Below are 14,824 nucleotides of genomic sequence, written 5' to 3'. Positions count from 1 at the left end.
TTACAGGTGTTTACAAAACACACTTGAGAGAGAACTATAAGATTTTGGGATGATTTAGAAGCTAAATGAGCTAGGGTATTTATAGCTGAAGTTTAAGGACTCATCTTGTAAATACCCTAAAGTGTGCAGTGGCTAAATGTGTAATTAACCCTATTACAATTTAATTAAAAAATTGGGCAGCCCCCCATTTTTCAAGCAGCCGGCTGCTGCCATTTTCTTTGACCAACACATCGAAGATGGCAGGAACAAGAATGACCATCTATTTTATGGGACTACTGCTTTGGTGTTGCTTGACAAAAGCAGAATACATGAAATACAAAGATCCGAAACAGTCGGTTCGTGTTCGAGTAAAGGACCTGTTGGATCGAATGATGTTAGACGAAAAAATGGGACAAATGCTTCGGCCGAGGTGATGAAGAAGTATTTCATTGGTGAGCATCATCTGTTAACTCTCCTTTGACATCCTTTAGAGACAATATAATTGTGCATATTAAAGCAAACAAAGTTTTATTTTTTGGTTATTGCAGGGAGTGTGTTAAGTGGAGGAGGGAGCGTCCCAGCTCCACAAGCTTCAGCAGCGGATTGGATAAACATGATCAATGAGTTTCAGAATGGCAGTTTATCGACCCGATTGCATATTCTGATGATTTACGGTATCGATGCCATTCACGGTAACAACAATGTATACAAGGCAACAATTTTTCCTCTCAACAGTGGTCTAGGTGCTACCAGGCATGTTGCTGCACTTTACTCACATTGCAATGCTACTGTATTACTGCATTTTCCTTAAGTTTCTAGATGCTACTTCGCCCGGACTCGGATTGAGTGTTGGATATGTTTTTGCATCAGGGAATGCTACTGTATTACTACATTTTTCTTAAGTTTCTAGTTGCTACGTCGCCCGGACTCGGATTGAGTTTTGGATATGTTTATGCATCAGGGACCCTGAACTGGTTAAGCAAATTGGGACTACAACAGCACTCGAAACTAGGGCAACCGGCATTCCATATGCTTTTGCACCTTGTATAGCAGTAGCTTTCGTTTTACCTTTTCCTAGATGCTACCTCGCCCGAACTCTGAATGATTGATCTTTGCACAGGTCCACTGACTGTTCTCTATGAAACAGGTTTGCCGAGATCCGAGATGGGGTCGATGTTATGAAAGTTACAGTGAAGATCCCCAGATTTTTCAAGCAATGACAGAGATGGTACCAGGAATACTAGGAGACATCCCCGCTAACTCTCCTAAAGGCATTCCATTTGTTGCTGGAAAGTGAGCAATTTAATAGTTTACTATATATAACACGAGTTCATCCGTATAACTTTCATCAAATGTTATGCAGAACCTAAAAGATCGAATTTGATCGAACATTATATTAATGATTCTTCAATTTCCAGTAAAAATGTTGCAGCTTGTGCTAAGCACTATGTAGGTGATGGTGGAACAACCGATGGCATAAACGAGAACAACACGGTGATCAACTGGCATGGTCTGCTTAGCATTCATATGCCAGGCTACTACACTGCTATTGCCAAAGGTGTTTCGACGATCATGGTCTCATATTCCAGTTGGAACGGAGTTAAAATGCATGCTAATCATAACTTAGTCACCGGTTTCCTCAAGAACACTAGTATAAAAATACAAAAGAACCTAAGAAAACATAACTCAGATTTTGCTCCATTGCTTCAGGGGTTTGTCATGTCGGATTGGCAAGGCATCGACCGGATCACTTCTCCACCTCATGCTAACTATACATACTCAATTCAAGCAGGAATCCAAGCCGGCATATATTTGATGTTGAATTTCATGCGATTGATCTTCTTACTGTATTGGCATGGTTATAGCATATATTTGATGTTGATTTTGATATGATTGATCTTCTTACTGTATTGTCATCTCTGCAGGTAATGGTACCATACAACTATACTGAATTCATCGACGGGCTAACCTCCCTCGTGAAAAACAACGATATAATCCCCATAGGCCGCATCGATGATGCAGTGAAGAGAATTTTTTGAGTTAAATTTGCTATGGGTCTATTTGAGTACCCTCTAGCAGATTACAGCTTGGTTGACCAACTTGGTAGTCAGGTTAGTTTATCAGCTCGGCTTAGGCCAAGTAACTAAAACACGGTATGACATGAGCACGACAGGAATACCAGAATGTATCAAAATCTGCATCATAAGAATCATTAACGATACCTTAAACAGGAACATAGAGAGTTGGCTAGAGAAGCAGTGAGAAGATCACTTGTTTTGCTGAAGAACGGGGAATCTGCAGATAATCCATTGCTTCCCTTGCCTACGAAGGCATAAAAAATACTTGTCGCTGGATGTCAAGCAGACAATTTGGGTTATCAGTGTGGTAGATGGACTATCGAGTGGCAAGGTTCAAGTGACAACAACCTTACACTTGGTAAACAAACAATTCACCCTCTTTGTTTTTAACTACATTGTTCCGAGTCTCGACATATATCCGAATGCAAGAATAAGGATATGCCGAAGCATAGCGGTACACTCACTCCCGAGAATGAGTTGCATTGGTTTCCAGCATCTCTCATTTTTCCAATATGCAAATAGCTATTAAGACTGCTAACAACACAGTTGATTCGAGCACAAATGTCGCGTACGCTGAGAATCCCGACAGTATGCCGAAACAAATGGTGACAGCATGAATCTAACGATTCCAGACCCTGGTCCGACCACAATCACAAATGTATGTGGAGCTTGGAAATGCGTTGTTATCGTGATATCCGGCCAACCTGTCGTGATAGAACCATATGTTGACTCCATGGATGCTCTAATTGCGGCATAGTTGCCGGGAACCGAGGGTCAAGGTGTGGCTGATGTTCTGTTTGGTGACTATGGTTTTACAGGCAAGCTGCCTCGTACTTGGTTTAAAACAGTTGATCAACTGCCTATGAATGTTGGGGATCCACTCTTCCCCTTTGGGTTCGGCCTCACCACTGACCCAACCAAAATTACTTCGTAATCTGTATTTTCTTTCCCTAGAAAATTTATAGTTTTCATGTTGTTTTGAAGCCATTGTCGATTAGATTTTACGAAAAACAACAAAGTTATATAGAAATTCAACACTTATTCGGATCAAACACCCAATTTAATTCCACCAACATAACTGAACGGACAATCAACGTCTTCCTAATATTGTATTTAAAAAAACAGTTAGCTTTATTAAAAATTATAATGAAAGGTTAAATCTCGTAAATTAAATACATAATTAAGATATTTTTCTATAACAGTTGACACAAAAAAATTAGTCATTTGAAATCATATCATGGCTCTACAAGGAAAAAGGTTAAAAACCTAACCAATAACTCGAATAAAATATTGTTATAAATAGTTTTGATTGCATTAACAAACCAACTACAAAACGATCAAACTAGACCACGACAAAACAATAAATTAGAACCAAACGGCATGAGAAAATTATTCACTAACATAAATTGCGTATATCTAAATCCAATATGAGTATACAAAGCAGGAAATATCAATATCAATATAAATAAATGTTTTTTTGATTAATTGAGATGAATGTCAAATTCAATATTTAAAAAAAGATAAACGAAAAGACTGATTAAACTATAAAAAATTGTTAAAAAATATAATAAAACGCGTCATATAAATATAAAAAAAGCGTTGGGTATTAAAAACTAAAAAATGCCAAGGATAAACAAAGATATCCGTTGTCCATTAAAGGAGAAACAACCACTTATAGTCCTTTAGTTTTTGTTAATTTTCAAGTAAAACTGTCGTAAGCGTTTTCGCCCGGGCACGAATTTTGTACTTACTTGGCGGGAAAAGTGATGTGAATAAATGGTTTTTAAAATAATTTGGGAGTCGTCATCGGCCTTTTGGGTTAGGTAGGTCGAATACCTAAAAATTATCTTTTAAAAGAGTTTTAAGAAAACATCAATTAAAAGATGAACTGATCTGCGTTTATAAACAAAAATTCGTTCTTTTAAATAATAAAAAGGGATTCGTGGTCGGTTACGTTTAGGGAAGGATTAGCACCCCTACAACGCCCAAAATTGGTACTTTTTAATTATAAATTGTCTCTATTATTTTGAAATTTAAAAATTCAAAGATATATTTAATTCATAATTTTATTATTTCAAATAATTTTAAGAAAATATATTAATATACATAAATAAGATATTTACTTATTTAGAAATATCAGAAAAAGGGCTTCTAGGTGCTTTAAGACAGCTCTTTTCTTTGATATTAAAAAATAAATAAATATCAAAAACATTTTATTTTAATATAGTAAGATATTTATTTATTCAAAAATATCAGAAAAGAGCTTCTAGGTACCTTAAGACAGCTCTTTTCTTTGATATTGATTAATTTAAATAATATTGTTTACTTTTTAATTTTAAAATATCAGAATAGGACATCCAGTTGTATTAAGACTGTCCTTTTCTTCGATATTAAAAATAAATATTTAAAAATTACTATTTATTATATATATATTTATGAATACATAAAAATATTTAATAATATAATAAAATAAAAATAAAAATACTACTAAAACAATATATTTAAAAACAATAAAATAAATGAAAGCATATAAAATAACTGACTAAATTACAATAAAAATAAAATTAAAAATCTAATTCATAATTAATCAAAATTATATGGATTAAATATGTTATTTCTTTATTTTATTTATTTAGTGACTAAAATAAAATTATCTAAAATTCGGATATTAGAATAAAATAAATTAAAAATATAAACTAAGGATTAAAATATTATTTATTAAAATTAAGGGATTAAATCTGTAATTTATCCTAAATATATTATTTTAATATGAAGGACTAAAATAAAAGAAATTAAAATTCGAAAACTGAATTAAAAATATTATAAATTCAATTTAGTGACTAAAATGTAAAGTTTACAAGTTCGGAGGACTGCGGACGGGGTTTAACTATTTTATAATTATGCGCATAGTCCTTCCCGAAACGATGTCGTTCGGGAAGGACTATAAAAGTCCAAAAACCGGCTGGCCCGAAGGGCCAGCTTCATTTCATCATTTTCCTTCTCTCTCTCTTCTCTGAGAGAGAGAAATTTTCTCTCGCTTCTCTCTAAAACAGAGAGAAGCCCAGCCGGCCGGCAGCCGTTAGCCGGCGTTCGTCCGCCGTCAACCACCGTCGCCGGCCACCGTCTTCGATGGCCGGAAAATTTTTTTTTACATCTAAATGTAGATCGGACCGTCCTAATGACGGTTCCGATGTTTTTTTCTGTTAAACGGCTCCCAATCGGAGCAAATCTAAAAGAATACCTTCGGCTTTTCGAAGGTTTTGGTGAGATCTGACGTTTGGCCTCCTCGGTAAGTCTTTCTCCTCCTTTTTCTTCTGTTTTTGGTTGCTGGATGTTTGACTGAGATCGTTGGTTTAGTAGTTTTTTTTCTTTCTCTGTTTTTTCTTTCTCCGGTTCTGTCTCTCTCTTTTTTTTCTGTCTCCGTTTTTTTTTGCTTGCAGATGGGGTGATGGCTTTATAGCCATCACCGGTGTTCGTCTCAGACCGGTCCGAAGAATGCCCTTTGGTGAGTCACCGGACTCCCAGTGGTGACTCACCGTTTGGGGGAGACGTGTGCGGCTACGGCCGGCCTTCTGGACTCTTTGGTAGACGTGGTGGAGGCTGGAACGTTGGTGTGGCGGTGAAGTCTTCTGGAAGCAGCAGCGGCGGCGGTGGGACGTGTCAGCGGCGGCCGCGTGTCCCTAGGGTATCAGACCCTAGGGTTTCCATCTGGGGCAATCTGGACCGTTGGATCTCTCAGATCCAACGGCTGTGATGAGGCGGCCGGCTAGATTAGGGTTAGAAAACCCTAACTGGAACCCCAAATGTTTAGGGTTTCTGGTTTGATTTGGACCGGTTCTGGTTTGTTTGTAACTGGGCCGGTCCAGTTGTAATTGGTCTGTAATTATTTATTTATATATATTTATTTAATATATATTTATTAATAATAATAATAATGATAATAATAATAATAATAATAATAATAATAATAATAATAATAATAATAAAAATATGGATAAAAAATTAGTATCTTCAGCTGCCCCTCTTTGCTCATTCTTGTATTAACAAGAATAGGGCAAAGATGAAAAGATAATAAAATTTTTTATCCATTTGGCTTTACTTTGATCATAATGGATATATTGAATAAATTCTTCTCTCTCTCCAGATGAGTTCTTCTTATTATGAACTTTCTCTAGAAAGGCTGATGCTAATCTATCTCCTTCTGTGATAGAATTATGCAAAAAGTTGAACAAGTTCTTCTTATTATGAACTTCTTCTTTCTTCTTCATATGAGGAGTTCTTCTCATTATGAACTTTCTCTGGAAGAAATAATCCATCCAGTGATGAATTCAGATAAAAGGTTGAACAAATTCTTCTCATTATGAACTTCTTCTTCCTTCTTCAGATGACGAGTTCTTCTCATTATGAACTCTTCCTGGCAATGTTGATCCATCAAATGATGAATTCAAACCAAAAGGTTGAACAAGTTCTTCTTATTATGAACTTCTTTTTCCTTCTTCAGATGATGAGTTCTTCTCATTATGAACTCTACCTGGCAATGTTGATCCATCAAATGATGAATTCAAACCAAAAAATTGAACAAGTTCTTCTCATTATGAACTTCTTCTTCTTTCTTCAGATGATGAGTTCTTCTTATTATGAACTCTACCTGGAAATGTTGATCCATCAAATGATGAATTCAAACCAAAAAATTGAACAAGTTCTTCTCATTATGAACTTCTTCTTCTTTCTTCTTCATATGAGTTCTTCTCATTATGAACTTTCCGCTGGGGATGATGCTCCATCAAGTAATGGATTCATGTAAAAGGTTTGAACAAATTCTTCCTTATTTAGATGAGTTTTTCTCATTATGAACTTTCTCTGGAAAAGCTGATCCATCAAATGATGGATTCAAGTAAAAGGTTGAACAAATTCTTCTCATTATGAACTTCTTCTTCCTTCTTCAGATGAGTTCTTCTCATTATGAACTTCATCTGGAAAAACTGATCCATCAAATGATGGATTCAGGTAAAAGGTTGAACAAATTCTTCTCATTATGAACTTCTTCTTCCTTCTTCAGATGAGTTCTTCTCATTATGAACTTTTTCTGGAAGAAATGATCCATCAAGTGGATTCGAAATCTTTGCTAAAATCTTTGAAATTTCTGTTAAAAATTCAACAAGAATAAAAATGAATGAAAATGCATCTATTTTTGCAAATGCCTAAATATGATGCATGAATATTAAGTTGTTTGATTTCAGACTGGTGAATTGAGTATTTCTTCAATTGTAAAAACCCAATATATCTGTCTTCTTCAAATCAAAGAATCTATCATCTTTGACAAATGTAGATGTAGATATAATGTCACAAAACCTCTTGAGAATAAAACTCAATAGTATAAACTCTTGAAAAGCTTGCATTCAGGCAACATGTTGATTCTGATAACAACTCATCTGATTATGAAGTGACCTTTCAAGATGATTTCACAGATATCGATAGTTCTTTTAATACCGAGAAATCTTGAATTCTGATTCTGATGAGGAGAATAAACTGTTATACTTGACAAAAATGGGATTCTCAAAGGCTGAAGCTTCAATAGCCATGTAGAGATGTGTGGTCCAAATTCATCAATTGCAGAATTGGCAAATTTTATATGTGCTGCTTAAATGACTAAGGCTGCTGATGTACTTCTTCTAGTAAAAGATAGGAAGTCATTATGCAATGATCCCAATTACAAGCAAAGGCAAAACTTGGGCTATGATTTTTGAAAAGGAAGAAGCAGAAGAAGCTTGAAAATAAGCTTCTTAATGAAGATGATCATGCAGTTCATCTTTCAATTCCAACGATCGGTTCTGGGGTTCCTACTGAATCAGATCAGATAACTCAAAGAACATTTCCAGAAGATGCTATGAACACATTCATCTTCCGAATTCAATGATTGGTTCTGCCAAACCAGATCAGATAACTCAAAGAACACTTCCAGAAGATGCTATTGGCAAATTCATCTTCTAAACTCAATGATTGGTTCTGCCAAACCAGATCAGATAACTCAAAGAACACTTCCAGAAGATGCTATGAACACATTCATCTTCCAAATTCAATGATTGGTTCTGCCAAACCAGATCATATAACTCGAAGAACACTTCCAGAAGATGCTATTGGCAAATTCATCTTCTAAACTCAATGATTGTTCTGTCCAACCAGATCAGATAACTCAAAGAACACTTCCAGAAGATGCTATTGGCAAATTCATCTTCTAAACTCAATGATTGTTCTGTCCAACCAGATCAGATAACTCAAAGAACACTTCCAGAAGATGCTATGAACACATTCATCTTTCAAAACTCAATGATTGTTCTGTCCAACCAGATCAGATAACTCAAAGAACACTTCCAGAAGATGCTATGAACACATTCATCTTTCATTTAATTGTTTGGACTAGGATATCACTATGCTTATTTGATGTAGAGCCAGAATTTGTAGATTCGAAGCATTTCCATGTTATTACACTGAAAAGGGCTATATTCATAATTCTGCCAATTAAGAACAGAGTTTCTCTTATTCTGCTTCCTCCATGTGCTGATGCTTTTCCATTGACAAAGAAATGATGGCCTTCTTGGAATCCAAGAACAAAGTTGAATTGTTTATAAACATGTACAGGAAGTGCCAAATTGACAGAAAGGATCTGTAAGGTTCTTGAAGCTTATGTCAATGAGCCACCTTCGAGTATCCAAAAGTATGTTCTTGATGAGTGCTGAAAATGGAATCTAGTATGGGTTGGAAGGAATAAAGGTGTTCCACATGAATCTGATGAGGTGGAAATGCTTCTAGGTTTCCCTAAAAACCATACACAAGAATCTATATAGAGACATGTTCCATGGTGGTATCAATGTCCTGTCTCTTTTCTCTGGGATCAAAGCTACAAAGGTCGCCTTATACTGTCTTAATATATCTTTGAAAACAGATGTGCAAGAATTGAATGGTGATTGGTTAGAGCAACTGATGAGTAGATTTGGCGGATTCGACCTTGTTGTCGGTAACATCCCGTGTAACAATCTTGATGTTCATGGCTTTAAGATGGTGATGATTTGCTTACTTTGTATTCCATGTATTTAAAAGTATTAACATAAAGTGATATTCAGAAATCTTTAATTTATTTCAAAATTATGTTAAATCATAGAAGAATAAATTGAATTTCCCAAAATAAATTGAATCTCCAATAAATTGAACTTGAAATAGATAGAATTGTATTCAAAGTTATGGCAAACATAAGAATGATAAAAATTCAAATGTCTCAACAAATTATAAGCATAAGTATTTCTAAATTAATCAAGTTGACACAATTTAGAGATGATGTAAGCTTTTGTCTGGAAGATCTCAAACGTTGTTGAAATGCTTGTAGATGTGAAGTTTCTTCCAAACTGTCAAAATCTTAAGATAGTTCAATTGCCAGATGCCTAATATCAACCTGCATTTGAGCCGCCTTTTCAGGTTTTCAACTCAAATCCTTCCTTTGGTTACAAGATGCCCTTTGCGGGTTTTCACCTTGAACCCCCCTTTTTCTTTTTTCTCTTTTTTTTATTATTTTTTTTTATTTTTTTTTTCAAGCATAATATTTCTTGACAGAATCCGAGTTTATTGGATTTCTCAGAATTTTTCCATCCATTTCTGCCAAGATCAACGCTCCTCCGGAAAAGGCCTTTTTCACAACGTATGGCCCTTCCAATTAGGCATCCATTTCCCACGGAAATCTTTATGTATAGGCAAAATCTTTTTTAGTACTAGATCACCTTCTTGGAATTCTCTTGGATGTACTTTTTTGTCATGAGACTTCATCATCCGTTTTTGATACATCTGTCCATGGCAAATAGCTTTCAATCTTTTCTCCTCAATAAGGTTCAATTGATCAAATCTAGCTTGGATCCATTCGGATTCATCCAATTTTATTTCTCTCAATATTCGAAGCGATGGAATCTCAACTTCAATTGGTAAGACTGCTTCCATCCCATAGACTAAAGAAAAAGGCGTTGCCCCAGTAGATGTTCGGACAGTAGTTCGGTATGCATATAGAGCAAAAGGTAACTTTTCGTGCCAATCTTTGTAAGTTTCAGTAGTCTTTGTAATGATTCTCTTGATATTCTTATTTGCTGCTTCAACTGCCCCATTCATTTTTGGACGATACGCCACTGAGTTTGAATGTTTGATCTTAAACTGTGCACAAAGTTCGGTCATCATTTTGTTGTTCAGGTTCAGAGCATTATCTGTAATGATCCTTTGTGGTAGACCATATCGGCAAACTATCTCTTTCTTTATGAATTTACAGACTGTGGACTTCTTAATATTGGCATATGAAGCAGCTTCGACCCATTTGGTAAAATAATCAATTGCCACAAGGATGAAACAATGTCCATTCGATGCTTTTGGTGTGATTGCTCCAATGACATCTATTCCCCACATAGAAAATGGCCAGGGTGTTGTCATTACATGTAACGGAGATGGGGGTACATGAATCTTGTCTGCATATATCTGGCATTTATGACATTTCCTAGCATAATCAATGCAATCTGTGTACATGGTAGCCCAATAGTATCCATATCTCATTATTTTTCTGGCCATGGAAAGACCATTTGCATGTGTTCCACATATTCCACTATGTACTTCTTCAATGACGTTTCGAGCTTCGCTGGTATTTAAACATCTCAATAGCATTTGATCATTGCTTCTTCTATACATAATCTCTCCATCAAGAAAATATCCAGCAGCCATTCTTCTCAAGGTTCTTTTATCAATTTCCGATGCATTTGGTGGATAACTTTGATTTTGATATATTGTAGGATATCATGATACCATGGTTTACCATCTACCTCTTCTTCCACACTATAACAATGTGCAGGAATTTCATACACTTGCATTTTGATTGGCATCATATCAACTTTCTTAGTTGCCTGAAACATAGCAGCTAATGTAGCCAAAGCATCTGCCATTTGATTTTCTTCTCGAGGGAGATAATTGAAGGTAACTTTCTCAAATTCTTTCACTAATTCGAGTGTAAAATTTCGGTATTCCAACAATTTGGGATCTTTTGTTTCCCATTCTCCTCGCAATTGATACACCACTAACGATGAATCTCCATATATCTTGAGAAATTTGATTTTTCTTTTTATAGCTGCTTTCAACCCCATGATACAAGCTTCATATTCCGCCATGTTATTGGTGCAAAAGAACTCCAGTCTACTTGTAAAGGGATAATAAACATTTTCTGGAGAAATTAACACTGCCCCAATTCCTCGTCCCAAAGCATTAGATGCTCCGTCAAAATAAAGCTTCCAAGTTGCAAATTCATCATTTGTTCTGACTTCTTCATTCATGGATATGCACAACAGATCTTCATCGGGAAAATTAAAGTTCAAAGGCTGATAATCATTTGATACACGACTGGCCAGAAAATCAGCTATGACACTTCCTTTTATCGCTTTTTGGTTGACATATACAATATCAAACTCAGATAATAACATCTGCCATCTAGCCATTCTGCCTGTCAAAGCTGGTGATTCCATTAAGAACTTTAAAGGATCAAGTTTGGATATCAACCAAGTAGTATGGTATAACATATATTGTCTGAGTCTTCGAGTAGCCCACACCAGGGCACAACATAATTTTTGTATTAGTGGATATCAAACTTCACAATCAGTAAATTTCTTGCTCAGATAATAAATAGCTTTTTCTTTCCTTCCTGATTCATCATGTTGTCCTAGTACACATCCCATCGAATTTTCGAAGACCGTCAAGTAGAGAATTAATGGTCTATTAGGCATTGGTGATACTAAAATTGGGGCATTGGATAAATATTTCTTAATAATATCCAAAGTTTCTTGACATTCTTCATTCCAGACTTCAAGATTGTTCTTTCGAAGTAATTTGAACACTGGATCACATTTGTCAGTTAATTGAGAAATGAACCGAGATATATAATTTAATCTTCCCAAAAAGCCTCGAACTTCTTTTTTTGTATTAGGTGGTGGAAGATCTTGAATTGCTTTGACTTTATCTGGATCAATCTCGATTCCTTTTTTGCTGACCACAAATCCCAAAAGTTTCCCAGAAGTTACCCCAAAAGTGCATTTTGCGGGGTTGAGCTTTAATTGATATCTCCTCAATCTCTGGAAAAGCTTTCTCAGATTTTGAATATGTTCTTCTTCAGTTCGGGATTTGGCAATCATGTCATCTACATATACTTCAATCTCTTTGTGCATCATGTCATGAAACAAAGTTACCATGGCTCTTTGATACGTTGCCCCTGCATTTTTCAATCCAAATGGCATCACTTTATAACAGAATGTGCCCCACATGGTTATAAATGTTGTTTTTTCCATGTCTTCAGGATTCATTTTTTATCTGATTATATCCTGAAAATCCATCCATAAATGAAAACCATATTGTCCACCAATGTGTCTATGTGGGGTAAGGGAAAGTTATCTTTCGGACTAGCTTTGTTGAGATCTCTGTAATCCACACACATTCGAACTTTCCCATTCTTGTTTGGTACGGGAACAATGTTGGCTACCCATTCTGGGTATTTAGATGCCTGTAGGAAACCTGCATTGATTTGTTTCATCACTTCTTCTTTGATTTGCAACAACATTTCTGGCCTCATTCGTCTGAGCTTTTGTTGGATTGGTTTATATTCTGGATTTATTGGAAGCTTGTGTATTACTATATCTGTGCTTAAACCGGGCATATCTTGATAAGACCATGCAAAGATATCTTTGAACTCTTGAAGGAGATTTATCAATTCTTGTTTTATCTGGACTGTCAGAGTGGTACCAATTTTCACCTCTTTTATTTCTTCATCTGTTCCCAAATTCACAGTCTCAACCTCTTCTTTGTGGGGTAGGATTTGTTTGTCTTCTTTTTCTACCAATCTTAATAGTTCAGTAGGAATATCACATTCCAGTTCATCCTCACAACCATTGATTTCTTCCAGACATATAGGATGCTCTAAATTTATCACTGGATTAAATTTAGGAATACACATGCTATTAACATGGTGACACCTGCAAATTTAAGTCGGACATATTTCCGAAAAGAATATAGTAAATTTATGAAATGTAAAAATGTAATAAAATGTAAAGAATGATTGCCATCTGAAAATTTTAAAGAAAATTTCTTATATTTAACATAATTTCTTTTACAAGATAACAAAAAGTTTTCATATTTTTGAGCTAAACATAAAGATTAGTTCTGAATATTACTCTGTATTAATATTAAAAACTATAGGAAGATCTTCAGCGGTCCAATTGGTGAGTGTTTCTCCAGGAAAACATGGGCGAATCCTATCCAAGTACTTGCCAGTCTTGTTGTCATTCATGATCATGTTGATAAATAATCCATTCATAGCTTTTTCAACTATGTCTTGATCTTTCGTCAACTTTTCTTCTTTAAAGGCTTCAACAAGCTACTGCTCTACATTAATTGTTCCCCCTGATCTGAATATGGTCTTCAACTGTGGGAATGACATGTGTTCCCAAAGGATTTCTCCCCCTTTCAATTTTGCCTTTCTCTCTTCACATCTTCTTTTCATCTCTTTGTTCTTTTGCTGAAGATTGGGCTTAAACCCTAGCCCAAAACGGTCTTTTTTCATCTTTATACTGATAGGAATTGAAATCCCTTGAAGATTCTTTCCTAGACCTTTCCCAGCTTTAGCTCCGATGCCTAAAGTTTGTCGTAGCGTCATCTTGGTGCAATCAGACAATCTGGGATATGGAATTTTGCTTCCTTCTGCAATAAAGGTTGCATTTACAAATTCAAGAGCTCGGAAAGAGCATTCAAGAGCATCATCATTGGTGTTGATATATGGAACATCGCTTGTTACAGACGCAATGATTTCTTCTTCAGCACTGACGCATATTAGTTGTCCCTCAACAACAAATTTCAATTTCTGATGTAATGAAGAAGGAACGGCTCCTGCTGAATGAATCCATGGCCTCCCTAATAAACAATTATATGTGGGGTGGATGTCCATCACCACAAAGTCAATATTGTACATGACTGGGCCGATTAACAACGGTATTTCCATTTTCCCAAGCACTTCTTTTTTAGTACCATCAAATGCTCGTACCACATTCTGATAACTCTTCATGTGTGATTGATCCAGAGGCATTCTTTGAAGTGTAACTAGAGGCATCAAGTTGAGAGCGGATCCATTGTCAATCAATACTCCTGGTAACACATGACCATGACAATGTGTCGTGATGTTCAAAGCTTTTACTGACCCCATTCCGCCTTCCGGTATTTCATCATCCGTGAACGTTATGTAATTATCAGCGGCTATATGTCCCACAATTCTATCAAGTTTATTGAGGGATATATCTTCGGGGATAAATGTTTGATTGAGGATTTTCATTAAAGTATTTCTATGTGCTTCTGAATTCATCAATAAATCAAGAATAGAAATTCTCGCTTGTTGTTTGTGTAGTTGTTCAACCACACTATACTCACTATGTTTCAGGAATTTCAAAAATTCTTGAGCTTGTTTTTCTGTCACAGGCTCATTGAATGCTGGAAGGGATTCATCCTCAAATACCTTCTGAGGTATTGCCATGGCTTTTCCTTTTGCTTTTACTTGTTCTGGAGCATTGGATGTTTCGGGAGAGTAACATCTCCCACTTCTTGTAAAGGAACCGACCTCGCTCACTGCTTCAGACGTCGATGTTGTACTCAGGCTTTGTATTTTCTCTTCTGTTTTTTCTAAAGAAACAGGTCCTCCTACCATTGAAACATTGGTAGTA

The 14,824-nt window shown here is 35.7% G+C and overlaps 1 pseudogene; it reads left to right on the top strand.

Annotated features, from left to right (window-relative positions):
- The first annotated feature begins 236 nt into the window (after positions 1–236).
- LOC120171003 lies at positions 237–3,081 on the top strand (annotated as a pseudogene).
- Positions 3,082–14,824: the final 11,743 nt, after the last annotated feature.

Source organism: Hibiscus syriacus, unplaced genomic scaffold (assembly GCF_006381635.1).
Source record: "Hibiscus syriacus cultivar Baekdansim isolate YM2019G1 unplaced genomic scaffold, ASM638163v2 tig00111807_pilon, whole genome shotgun sequence".
Taxonomy (NCBI): Eukaryota; Viridiplantae; Streptophyta; class Magnoliopsida; order Malvales; family Malvaceae; genus Hibiscus; species Hibiscus syriacus.
Note: the sequence above shows the minus strand (reverse complement) of the source record. Positions and strands in the feature narration are given on the sequence as shown.